Source organism: Cebidichthys violaceus, unplaced genomic scaffold (genome assembly GCF_023349555.1).
Source record: "Cebidichthys violaceus isolate CVI_PGR_0920_01 unplaced genomic scaffold, fCebVio1.0.p SCAF_50, whole genome shotgun sequence".
NCBI lineage: Eukaryota > Metazoa > Chordata > Actinopteri > Perciformes > Stichaeidae > Cebidichthys > Cebidichthys violaceus.
Genome location: NW_027176706.1, coordinates 1597250 through 1611473, shown reverse-complemented (window position 1 = coordinate 1611473; position 14224 = coordinate 1597250). Strand labels below are relative to the sequence as shown.

Sequence of the window (14224 nt, the reverse complement as noted above, 5' to 3'; positions counted from 1 at the left end):
AAGACGACTATAAGCCAACCAGTGTTTACTGTCTTGGAGACAGTTGTGTAGATGAGTTACATCAGCCTGGTTTTTAGGAATTTAAAGCCAGGTAGCTTTTGAGTTTCATCAACGTAGCAGTGAAAAGAGATGTTATGAGATTGAATGATTCATTCCATTGAGAGATTATGTGGAGACAGAAAATGAAGTGGACCTAAAACCAAACCCTGCAGAACCCCACGTGAACAAAACGGAGCTGCCGCTGGTATCAAAAGCTTCAATCAGATCTGAAATAAAAACACTTTATAAAAACAAAAGGATTACAAAATACATGCGGACCAATGTGGTGTCATAGCGTCAGGGTCACGATGGATCACTTGCACCGTTCTACAGCAAAATGCCTGTTTTCCATGAAGGCCTCGGGGGATTCTTGATTCTCCTTTGCTTCATGTTGGGCCAAACAACGCCCTGTGGCTGTAAGATAAGATACGATAAGATAGTGGATAGTGCCAACAAGAGACAAAAAACAAGTATTATAGATAAGTAAATAAATAAAGAATATTAACTAAGTATAAACATATATATACAGACAGAATCATTTTTTCTTGAACGGTGTATTTATTTTTAGCGCAGATTTTTAAGTGTTGTGTTGGGTGTATACTCCAAACCTACCTGTGAGAATATATTAAAACAACTGATGAACAGCAGGTAGAACTTGCAAGAAGGAAGCCTCGTCATCTGTGGCAATGGAGGAAGCGTTGAGACTTTCATATGACAAATAACAAATTCCGACAGTTTGAGTGCGTGCCTTTTGTCTTGATTTATTTCATTTTGGATGTGTCTTAAGTTTTCAAAAGTGTGCTGAACATCGGCTAAACTTTGCTGAGACCGGCAGGTTTTTTTTATGTCACTCCTGAGGAGGACGTACACTATGGAGGAGGAGGTCCGGTGTAAGCAGGGCTAAAAGGGGGGACAGGTAAAACTAGTCGGGGCGGATCAGACAACAACAATTAATGTAATGTAACTAAAACTGGTTGTAAAACACACAAAGGCTTTAGTGGTCAAAACACATGAAGAAGGACATGGAGCAGGACTGATTGCAGGACAGTACAAGTGTATTCATGTTGTGCCTCATTAAAAACACTCTGGAATCGATGAACATTTAATTGGTTTCACATCAAAAGTTCTTCTCTCGTGTGTGTCAGGTCAAGTAGCCACGTCGCTTGAATTTCAGTTGAATGCTGGACCATGACTGGTTTCCAGACTAGTTGTCGATGTGATGTCACCAAGGTACATTTTAAACTTTAAAGGTGAGGACCGAGACATTTCCCCTCTGCAGCAGATTCTTGTCTGTTCTTGTCATTGTGTTAATTACATTGATTTGGACTATATGCCAGTCGAGGTGGTTTCGGGCATCTGGTAAGGATGCTGCCTGGAACACCGCACGACCGGCTGGGAGGAGACCCTCGAGGGAGGCCCAGGACCAGGTGGAGGGACTATATCTCCACACTGGTCCTGGGAGCGCCTCGGGATCCCCACCAGTCAGAGCTGGCTGATGTGGCACCGGGAAAGGGATAGTTTGGGGGTCCACCTGCTGGAGCTGTTGCCCCCGCGACCCAATCCCGGATAAGCGGTGTGAGATGAGAGATGGACTATATGCATTACCCGTTAATGACGAAGCGCCCCGCCATGCTGGCGTCATAATGAGGAATTCTAGGGAGACCAGGGAGAAGAGAGATACTGGATCCGAGATACTGGATCCGGTTGAAGTTCAGTTCTTGTTGATGGGACTTCACCATGGGGTTGAAACAAAGACCTACATGTCATTTCAAAAGCTTGAAGGTGGTTTGCTTAAATCCGCCACCAATTACAGTGAAGTCTGTAAACTGAACTTTTATTAGTGAAAGGACGAGTCTGAGTTTGCCAGTCGAGCTTCTGTGTGATGAACATATAGTTGCTGTACTTTACTGCTGCAGTGAGGATCCGCCTTGTTTTTCAGTGCTTTCTACTTCACACACACACACACACACACACACACACACACACACACACACACACACACACACACACACACACACATTCCTCACCACATGATTGTTTGTTGCTTTCAGGTAGTATGCTTGTAATTGTATGAGATATTTGTTGATTTATATTATTGGTTTTAATCAAGTAAATAAACTCTTTTTCTGTGTTTATTCTTTGCATATCATTGTTATGATAGCTGGTTGTTACAGTCAAGTGCTCGGATTCAACCCTTCACTGTTAATCTACTCTAAATGTGGAATAGCACCATATATATATATATATATATATATATATATATATATATATATATATATATATATATATATATATATATATATATATATACAGTTGTGGTCAAAAGTTTACATACACTTGTAAAGAACATAATGTCATGGCTCTCTTGAGTTTCCAGTTATTTCTACAACTCTGATTTTTCTCTGATAGAGTGATTGGAACAGATACTTCTTTGTCACAAAAAACATTCATGAAGTTTGGTTCTTTCATGACTTTATTATGGGTTAACAGAAAAAGTGACCAAATCTGCTGGGTCAAAAATATACATACAGCAACATGAATTAGCAATTTTGGTGACTTAGAAAGTTGTGTCAATGAAATGAGCTTCATAGCATGGCCTCTTAACTTCTTGTGAGTGATTATGAGTGACTACAACTGGTGACTTCTCTGAGGCCATTTAAATAGGGCTCATTGGATACAAACGCCCACAAACGCTACAATGAGAAAGTCAAAGGAGCTCAGCATGGATCTGAAAAAGCAAATCATTGACTTGAACAAGTCAGGAAAGTCACTTGGAGCCATTTCAAAGCAGCTGCAGGTCCCAAGAGCAACAGTGCAAACAATTGTTTGTAAGTATAAAGTGCATGGCACTGTTTTGTCACTGCCACGATCAGGAAGAAAACGCAAGCTATCACCTGCTGCTGAGAGAAAATTGGTCAGGAGGGTGAAGAGTCAACCGAGAACCACCAAAAAGCAGATCTGCCAAGAATTAGAAGCTGCTGGAACACAGGTGTCAGTGTCCACAGTCAAGCGTGTTTTGCATCTCCATGGACTGAGAGGCTGCCGTGCAAGAAGGAAGCACTTGCTCCAAAAGCGGCACCTTAAGGCTCGACTGAAGTTTGCTGCTGATCACGTGGACAAAGATAAGACCTTCTGGAGGAAAGTTCTGTGGTCAGACGAAACAAAAATCGAGCTGTTTGGCCACAATGCCCAGCAATATGTTTGGAGGAGAAAAGGTGAGGCCTTTAACCCCAAGAACACCATGCCTACCGTCAAGCACGGTGGTGGTAGTATTATGCTGTGGGGCTGTTTTGCTGCCAATGGAACTGGTGCTTTACAGAGAGTAAATGGGATCATGAAGAAGGAGGATTACCTTCAAATTCTTCAAGATAACCTAAAATCATCAGCCCGAAGGTTGGGTCTCGGGCGCAGTTGGGTGTTCCAACAGGACAATGACCCCAAACACACATCAAAAGTGGTAATGGAATGGCTAAATCAGGCTAGAATTAGGGTTTTAGAATGGCCTTCCCAAAGTCCTGACTTAAAATCCCATTGAGAACATGTGGACAATGCTGAAGAAACAAGTCCATGTCAGAAAGCCATCAAATTTAACTGAACTGCACCAATTCTGTCAAGAGGAGTGCTCAAAGATTCAACGAGAAGCTTGCCAGAAGCTTGTGGATGGCTACCAAAAGCGCCTAATTGAAGTGAAAATGGCCAAGGGACATGTAACCAAATATTAGCACTGCTGTATGTATATTTTTGACCCAGCAGATTTGATCACTTTTTCTGTTAACCCATAATAAAGTCATGAAAGAACCAAACTTCATGAATGTTTTTTGTGACAAAGAAGTATCTGTTCCAATCACTCTATCAGAGAAAAATCAGAGTTGTAGAAATAACTGGAAACTCAAGAGAGCCATGACATTATGTTCTTTACAAGTGTATGTAAACTTTTGACCACAACTGTGTATATATATGTTAATAATACTGTTAATATTAATATTTGTATTAAAACCAATAAGTAAATGTAATGCACCAAACCCGCTCCTGCCGAATCCCAACATCCTGCATTTCATACAGGAACGTTTCCCAGAATTCTTGTATCTTGTCACAGGACCAAAGAGGATGTGTGCGGCTGCCAGTGTTTGTTTACACCTCAGGCACAGTGAGGAGATGGAGGGCTTAACTTTGGGGACGATAAGACGATACACTAGTGCTGTAGCATGTCACTCACTGTGACGACCCCTCCCTCCCTTCGAGGGGTCTGTGTCCTGTTTGCCGCCTTTCTGTCTTTCAGGATGTTGACCGATATAAAGACTCCTCTTGTTTGACTGACACGGCTGCTTATTTGTGTAGTTTTTGTATTCCTCATATAAATGTGTGTTTAATACTTTCACACTTGTCTTGTCTCCGTTTATGTTGCAGCCTTTGAGACGGGTTGTATGGGGGCTTGTCCGGGAACGGCAGTGAGTTGAACTACTGATCAAACAGAAGCACAAGTCTGACATCTAGTGGTGAGTCTGTAGTATGTGCTGTATGCTGAAAATCAAATCTTAAGCTTGTCAATGTCAGATATGTTCACTTGATGATGCAGAAAGTGAATAAATCATTCATAGAAATAATTCATATTATATAAAACATACATATGAAAATATTTATTCATACATAAATGCCTTTTTTGCTTGTAAATGAAAAAAAAAAAATCATACTTTTACCATTTCAAACCCATCTGATGCTTTATCAGAACACCGTGAGGTTTTTCTAAATACAATATTTTAAGCATATAAATTAATAATTTTCAGTTGGTCTACAGTACTTCAAAAGTCATGATTCAGATTTTAAGTTGATATATTCACTTTTATTAATTTCAACATTTTTTTCAAGACACTTACATACGTGCAAAACATGAAATGTTAAATCTGCTTTTAGAAAAAGTCTTGAAGCTGTACACAACTTACATACGTCACATAATAAGTCACTGAACGGTCTGAAGACACTGACGTTCACGAGCCTTTGTCTTTGTCCTTCGTCGCAGCAGCACATGTGACGCCACACATGATGATGGTAAAAATAAACTCCTCCTTTGTCCTCACTAACCTACCTACTCCTGCTGATAAATGGATGAATCCAGAAATTAGACTGTTGGGGCCCTTAGCTGGGCCTCTATTTTTAGAGCTGTGTTTTAAGAGGTCAATTTGAAGGCTGGAACAGGAAATCGGATGGAGATGAACTGCAGCTCATCCAACTACGTACGATCTAGTGGTAACCTGCACCATTATTAATACATAAAACTGTGGTTCCATATCTTCCACACGTCTTATTTTAGGTGACTTCATGAACACAAATACCATAACGTCCACATCTTTAAGCTGGCTTTTATAGTTTTCACGTCGACAGCATCACACCCTGTCAAGCAGCAAGGAAACAAGATAATGACTATTATTATTATCTCACTATCTCATTATTATTAAGCTATTCATTAGGGCTGCAACTAATGGTTATTATTAATGATGTTACTTAAGTCAATGAATCATTTAGCGTATGAAATGTCAACCTGAAACAAGTTGTCAAAGCCCAACGATGACGTCTTCAAATTCACATTCATTTAAAACAAAACAAATAAAGGTTTCAATTTCAAAAAAGAACAATAAGTGAGAGGTTGTGAGGAACAAATGATTCGTTCAGTTTTTGTCGTTTGTTTATTGACTCAACCGATGTATGACCTTGATGCGGACGGCCGCCACTCGCTCAGCTCCGCTTTACGTCCGCGTCACTTCCAGCCAGTTCAAGTAAACAACCTTCTCTCAGCCTCTGCTGCGACCGATTACAGCTGAGTGTAGGATGTTTACATGAACTGAGTCCGGACTACCGATATTGAGGATACAGGCCACCGAAGAAATGGTTCAAACGCGACCTACGGGGCCTGTAGTTACAAACTAGCAATACAACCTTCACAGACAAATCACATCTGGATTTAAAAAGAAAAAAGAAAAAAAAGAAGCAGGTCTGGTACACGGACACAGCAGGTGGAGCTGGAGGCAGTCAGCGGCAGCAAACATCGGACTGAAAGCTCTGCAGATAGACAGCTTCCAGTCGGGGATGTTTACAGCCCCGGACTACCTTCCTCGGTGTGTGCACAGCCGGAGACAAAGTCACAATGTTTAACAAGGAACGGGAGATCTAGACATGAGTTAAAAGTTGAGAGCCGAAAAAACAACCTGTGTGGGCTTGCTGCAGGGTGTAGGAAACAGGGTGGAAAATGGCCATCTGACCCTGATGACACCACCGACTGCCACCGCCGCAGATGGTGTCCGTAGTGAATCCAGACTCCAGGCGTCAAAAGGCGTCACTGTCTTGAATTTTCCTAAAAACAAATGCAGAGGAGGAGAAGTTAGCCTGACCTCGTTCCCATTGCACTGTGCAAGGTCTTGACTGGACATACATGGCTGATGCTGAGGACGACTTTCAATGACAACGCACAAAGACATTCAACTGCAAGCTCACTGCCAAGCGTCTACTGATTCAGGAGCAACTACCACGTGTTTCTATGGATTATGAGTCAACAAAACAGAAACAAAAAACAACTTTGTTTATCTGGACTTAGTCCTCTGCTTTGCAGAGATTACCAAGCTAGCTTGCTATGGCATGGCTAATGATGACGTTTGCTAACACTACGCTTAGGTAAACAGTTATTCGACAGAGTGTTTGCGGTGTGACGGTAACGTCACTGTAATGTCAGTGAAGTTACACAGCTGGGAAAACAGTCACTGTTGCAAGGCCAGCTGCTGTGTCCTCTCCTGACTGACTGCAACACTGGAGGGGTGGGGGGTGGGGGGGGGGGGAAGCTAACTTTTATATAGCAATGTAGCTTTAAGTAACAAGCGCCAATTGCATTAAGTGCATTTGTTTCGCTAGCGAACCGCTTAAAGTAACTTTTGTCTTCAACAGGCAGCCTGCCACAGCAAGCAATGTAATGTGGTTAGCACTAGCTCCATGTTAGCCAACGACCTAGGCTAGGCTAGGCTAGCTGGCTCGCTCACATAGCTACAGCTACCGTTAGCTTGCCTGTGACCCTAACCTTCTGCTGGCTGACGTTTTTCCTTACCGGCGGAAACGGTTATTCCAACACCACGGTTGAGGTCGACGTCCACTGCAGTGCATTAGTTTGAAGCTTTTGAGTTGTTGTTGTTTTTTTAATGGTGGTGTTCTGACGGTTGTGAGCAGCCTGTTAAGTTTCCTTCCGTTTTCATTCACTTGTCTTTATTTTGACCTTTGGTTACTCGACACCAACATTGACGTCATTGTCATGGCAACATAGCCCCGCCCACCGTGAGCCTGGACCACGGATGTAGGAATATAACCTTGTAACGTCAGCCATTTTTTTTAACACAGCTGTTTTTTACAGCTGTGGTAAAAGTTGAATGCTTAGCAGGGGGCAACATTGGTGTCTTTTCTGCCTCTGGTTAAAAGGAAACAACCGGTTGACAGTTAAACAGTGGTTTGAGGAGTATACTGTGACCCTTCAGTCTACATACAAGTAAAAGTAGAAATGCAACAATGACAAAACAAAAAATGTTTCAAGAACGTTTGGTATTCAAATGAGTTTTAAGTAGAAGTCAAAGTATTCAAGTATATCAAAACCTTTGCACTGTTTAGTTGGTTACATCCCCTCATATTTAAATACATTTGACACTTTTACATTACACTTGTTTAAAGTTTAAAGTACTGTTATCTGTTTGTCTGTGCACTTTATTCTATATTTTATTGTACATTTTTTATATTTTCTACTTTTTGCACTGTGTTGTCTGTTTAATGTTATGCACCATCCAACGTGCAACATGCTCTGCCAAAATAAACGGTTCTGATTCATATTTTTCTATTTCATTGAATAGATTGTGCATTTTTTACATTTAATATTTTTACTCTGTTGTTTTTATTGTATATATTGTGTATTTTTTTTATTTAACATTTTTACTCTGCTGTTTTTATTGTATATATTGTGTATTTTTTTAATTTAACATTTTCACTCTGCTATTTTTATTGTATGTATTGTGTATTTTTATACTCAATATTTTGTATTTTTACTCTGTTACTTTGATTGCTTACCTGCACCATAATGCTGCTGTAGCAGACACATTTCCTCTTGCAGGATTAAAAGACCTTTTAGAAGTAAAAGTAGTCCTGTAAGCGTTATATGCCTATATCATAGCCTAACACTGGATTATTATTATTATTACATCAGCACGTTAATGCAGCATGTAATGTATTTACTTTGTTGTTTGAAATTCTACATTTGTTTTTTTGTGTTTATTTGGTACTTTTATATTGTTATTTCAATATCTCGTCATGACACCTGATTGAGACGGCATTGTTGTTGGTGGAGACGATGACAATGAAGCACTCTTGAATATTTTAAAGACTGATTATATATTTTGTTTGTTAAATCTTAAACAAGTAGTGTAACCAGTGGCTGCTGCTGTCAGATAAATGACTCTGAAATAGAGCAGTATATAGTATAATATAGAGTAGTATACGTATTCTGTAAAGTGACACACAAATGGAAATACTGAAGTAAAGAACAAGTATCTTAAAATTGTATTTTAAGAAATTCCACCACTGCCTGTGAATATATTAACTATACAAAAATATCATTATTTGGTCAGTGCAGGGTAAATGGTTAAGGAATTTCTCAGCAATCTGTTTAAAGGAAATATTTGCCCAGCAACTGATTTATGAAATTATGCGTCTACAAAAAGATGTATGTGTTTCAGTGGAACACACACCGGTTAGGTGTTTATTTTCATATTCTCTAGTCATGTGGAATACATTCATAATCCCGCTATTACTTATATGATATAACACTATAGATTTATTTAGTTTTTGGCTTCCAGGTTTCTTTCTAATTATAAACGGCTCAAGTATACTCATAGTTTGACAGAAGGCACACAGTGATACGTACAGCGTGTCGCTGGCCTCGGTCCACTGTCTGGTTCAATCGGCGCTTCAGGGAAACGTTCAGTCCAACGCGGTTATGCGTTCTGTCAATAACCAGCTGGCGATCACTAAAAATTAACGTCACTGTGACGAGGCACCTGTGGGTGAAATTTGACAAACACCTTGTAGCTTTGAGCATTTGCCAGCTAGCGTGCCCCTGCTCAGGGCTGTGTCCTTATCCAGCCCTGTGCTAAATGATGACAAGTGTGTTGATGTATTTAATAAGAGGTGCACTCATTAGCCTAATACAGGTCCTCATCTTGATGCATCAGAGCGGACAGTTTGACTCACTTCTTCTTTGCGTATTTCTTTGTAAACACACTGCGTTACTTCGCAGTAGGGGGAAATATAGCGTCGATGGAACATCTTGGGGTTAAGTGCCTTGCTCTAGAACATATGGACAAAAAGGTAGAGACTGAGGGATAAGTACGGGAATTTGACCTTTTGACATTATCAGAGAAACAAGCAAACCAGCAACCCTTTGCATATGTTGAAGTTTTTGTAAACTGCCTTGTTCGGTATCCTCCACATGAGGTCAGGCTGGATCCATCTACTCGCCATCTCGCCTTTATTCAGCCGAGCCAAGTTAACTGTGAACTCGTGATGGATTGCAGGACATTTATTCACTATTTAATATTCAGTGCACATGAATGTGTTGCGAGATAACTCCAACTGCCCTTTTTTTTCTTTTTTTTTTTTCTTTAAGTTTGAAATGTAAAGCAAGATCAGCAAATGCAAATTTCAAGAATTCTCTCTGAATATGTAATAATAACAATATTCATTAGGTTTCAGTAAAGCTGTGTAGCGCTCAGCGTGTAACACTGCTGAAGATTTCTTAATAATTCATATAACACATCTCAGTTATTTCTTATGAAAGGACCGAGCGAAGAAAATCCATCTATAACCTAACCAGGAAAATTGATTCCCTTGTCATTCTGTGTGGTCTGAAATTGCCCAGAGCTATTATGAGAGAGACTGATTTTCTCTGTGCAGTGGAGTGGAACAGTCTCTCCTTTTTGCGAGATGTGAACAGATTCATAAGCAACAGCATTGTTAAAGAGACATATATATTATAATATATCATATAAATAAAATGAAATATATTGTAGCAACATTTAAAAAGAGAATGTCTTTTAGCCAAAACAAGTGGTTTAGAATACAACAGCAAAGACAAAAGGAGAACAATGCTCAGCAAAAGCATATTAATGATTATATAGAACATTTGCTCTCTTGCATTTTTGCTCGAAAGAAATTCACATCACAATGAAACGCATTCAATTATTGTGAGAAAACCAGATCCATAGATTTCACCCAGGACCTTGATATTGTCACAAAACATGATTTACAAACCAAACAAATTATGTCATGTTCCTTTTGTGAACAACAATCAATACAGTAATTTTCAAAGTTCCTGAAACGTGTATCTGGATGGTTTTACTAGGGAGGCAGGCAATGACTGACTGTTTGAGTGCGCTTCACTGACAGGCTGGAACACTTGTGGTTGTGGTGGCGACTGCCCTGCTCCCTTCACCTCAAATTCACCATACTTCACCTCACCGGCCAAAATATGGATTTTTGGGGTTCTGGGTATTATTCTACCTTGGTGTTACAATCAAACTGTGTAATGTAACTGAAAGAAAAACTATTAGGGTCATCGAAGGTTATAGAAAGTTTGGGGTGGATAAGTTGGGAGGTTTGTTTGCTGTAGCTCAGAACACATTGCCGGTTGCGCATTCATTGCCGGTTGCGCATTCAGAAATAAACAAATCTGTTTATAGCGTAGCAAAGAATATTGTGATGGATGGGCCTTGCACATATAGGATAACTTAAATCCAAGCCCTCAGTTTTCTGCCGTTAATTCATTTTGTAAGAGCCATTTTGTTACGTTTTGTTTTATGCAGCCTCCCACCACTTGGGGGCGTAGTGCCGGTGTGAATTAGGGCACAGGTTATTATAATCAGTGGGGTCATTGGATACAGGTGTTGCTGAACAGAGGGGAGCAAACAGTTTTTGACCGTACAACAGTTAATGAAGAATATGTGGAGGAAATGCATTTAGACAGAGAAAGTGGTTGTCCTCTGTTTATGTTCCCAAAATAAATCCGATGTGTCACACAGACACACAGTGGACAGCGGATGAGGCAGTTCATCTGAACCTGGGAAACCTTGCTGACGGACGAGATGCCACCGTGGCTGGACGTGGACGTCAGCATGGCCGACACTGAGGCGGGCTCTTTACTGGCTAGTCCCAGGAGGGAGACGTCGGGCAGAGCGGCAGTGATTGAGGAGTCTGCTGATGTCACAACCGAAGCCTCTCCAGCAGGAAGAGTCTTTACATCTCTGACCAACACTAGACAGTGAGATGAAAAGGCGTCTCCAGTTGTAAAGAGCCGACTCTCTATGGCAAAATGAGGCGTGGAGATAAATTCAAGCAGATGATCAATCCAAAGTTGGAAAGATTCATTTTAGTGGACTTCTTTTTAACCTGATTTATTTGAAGTTGTTTTTTTTTTTATCTTAAACCTGTTAAACCCTAGGCCTATTTTTAGGCCTCTGCTCGAATATTGCATAGCCATACTCAAATGAGTATAGTTTTGCAACTGCAAGGGCTTTTTTAATAGTTTTGGTGTTATAATAAATGGAACACTTGTGAGCTTTTCTCAGATGTGTAATTATCAGTATGTATGTTACTGGTTAAGAGTAATTTAAGATGGCACACAGCACAAACTGAAAATTTAAATTTTCGCCTAAAAAAAAGCACTTTCGGGATATTTATTTTTAGGAATGATGTAGCTTCAAGGTTTAAACCTCTCCCAGATCATAGCACAATATATGGACAATCTCAGTGCACATTTTTACTTTGATAAAGTGAAGCACAAGAAGATAAGAGAGGTTTTAGTACAGAGAGTTCAGATGAGGATTCAAAAATGTAAACATTTACACATTTTGCACAATGTGTGCTATTTTAATTTTCCCATGTACCAAACTATATATTTCACTTGCATATATCACTAATGTTGTTCAATACATCTAAATAGAGCAGTTTTAGCTTTAATTGAAGGCCAGGATCCTTTCTAAGCCATGTCTGAGTGTCTGTGTTCATTCAATTTTTTTTTGATTCAGTCTCCCTCTCTGCTTAGAGCTGTAAAACCTCCCCCCTTCGCACGATCTCGGTCATTGACCCCTCATTCTGCGTGTTAGAACCAATAGAATTGACTGGAATCCAAATGCTGATGACTGACAGCACTGTTAGCCAATCAGAATCAAAAATGTGCCCTCGCTCATCAGGATCTAAAATACAATTTGCTGAAACTTACAGCCCTGGAAGAGTGGAAAGTTTCAAAGTCAGTAGATGCTACAAACCTAAAGACACTCAGCATCTGCTCAATTTCATCACATCTCTGATGCCAGTGAAAATGCATATGGAACTGTTTCATACATCAGGTTGCAAAACAACAAGAACAAAGTCCATGTTGCTTTCATACTTGGCAAAGCCAGGGTGTCTCCACTAAAACAAGTGACGATCCCTATCGCTTGGAACTGACAGCTGCTGCTCTTGCTGTTAAAGTGGACAAGATGCTACAATCAGAGCTACAGCTTCCTTTGGAGAAGTCACAATTTAGGACCGACAGTACTAAAATACATACAAAATGAGGACAAAAGGTTCCAAACATTTTTTGCAAATGCAAACTATTAGAGAGATATCACACACGCCTCAAGGAGACTGAAAATTTAACATTTGGTTTAAAAGAGATGGATTGAAAGTCCAAAGTTTCTGTGGAAATCAGAAAACGAGTGGCCAGCGCACTTCTTAGATTTAGACATTGCTGAGGACCCGGAAGTTATAAAGGAACTTCATGGTGAGGTGAACGGTGTACGAATTACAAGACATTTTATACGTGGTCCCTCGCTTTTGAAGGGACCAAAAGTAATTTGGACAATTGGCTGATCAGCAGTTCCATGGCCAGGTGTATGTTATTCCCTCGTTATTTCATTAACAAGGAGCAGATAAAAGGTCTAGAGTTAATTTCAAGTGTGGGATTTGCATTTGGAATCTGTTGCTGTCAACTCTCAACATGAAGTCTAAAGCTCAGCAACACCAAAAGACCCGGAAGACGAAGGAAAAAACTGTGGTTGATGACCGAGGAATTCTTTACCAGGTGAAGAAAAACCCTTTCACAACAGTTGGCCAGATCAAGAACACTCTCCAGGAGGTAGGCGTATCTGTGTCAAAGGCAACAATCAAGAGAAGACTTCACCCGAGTACATACAGAGGGTTCACCACAAGATGTAAACCATTGGTGAGCCTCAAAAACAGGAAGACCAGATTAGAGTTTGCAAAAAAAACATCTAGAAAAGCCTGTACAGTTCTGGAACAACATCTTATGGACAGATGAGACAAAGATCAACTTGTACCAGAATGATGGGAAGAGAAGAGTATGGAGAAAAGGGAAGGAACTGCGTATGATCCAAAGCATACCACCTCATCAGTGAAGCATGGTGGTGGTAGTGTTATGGCGTGGGCATGTATGGCTGCCAATGGAACTGGTTCCCTCGTATTTTTTGATAATGTGACTGCTGACAAAAGCAGCAGGATGAATTCTGAAGTGTTTCAGGCAATATTATCTGCTCATATTCAGCCAAATGCTTCAAAACTCATTGGACGGCGCTTCGCAGTGCAGATGGACAATGACCCGAAGCACACTGCAAAAGAAACCAAAGAGTTTATCAAGGCAAGGCAGTGGAAAATTCTGCAATGGCCAAGTCAATCACCTGACCTGAATCCAATTGAGCATGCATTTCACTTGCTGAAGACAAAGCTGAAGGGAAACTGCCCGAGGAACAGGCAGGAAGTGAAGACGGTTGCAATAGAGGCCTGGCAGAGCGTCACCAGGGATGAAACCCAGCGTCTGGGGATGTCTATAGGTTCCAGACTTCAGGCTGTCATTGACTGCAAAGCATTTGCAACCAAATATTAAAAGTGACAATTTGATTTATGATTATGCTACTTTGTCCAATTACTTTTAGTCCATTCAAAAAGGGGGGACCGTGTATATAATGTCTAGTAATTGCTACACCGTTCACCTGGTTTGGATGTCAATACCCTCAAATTAAAGCTGAAAGTCTGCACTCAAAGCACATGTTGATTGTGTCATTTCAAATCCATTGTGGTTGTGTACAGAGCCAAAATGATGAATATTATGTCAAAG

At 40.4% G+C, this 14224-nt stretch overlaps 1 long non-coding RNA gene across 1 annotated transcript; it reads right to left on the bottom strand.

Moving 5' to 3' along the window:
- Nucleotides 1-4697: 4697 nt before the first annotated feature.
- LOC137887993 (uncharacterized) lies at nucleotides 4698-7315 on the bottom strand. The gene is made up of 3 exons (XR_011105089.1): nucleotides 7127-7315; nucleotides 6240-6385; nucleotides 4698-5427 (listed from the first exon to the last, which is right to left on the bottom strand). It is a non-coding gene; the product is annotated as an uncharacterized lncRNA (long non-coding RNA).
- Nucleotides 7316-14224: the final 6909 nt, after the last annotated feature.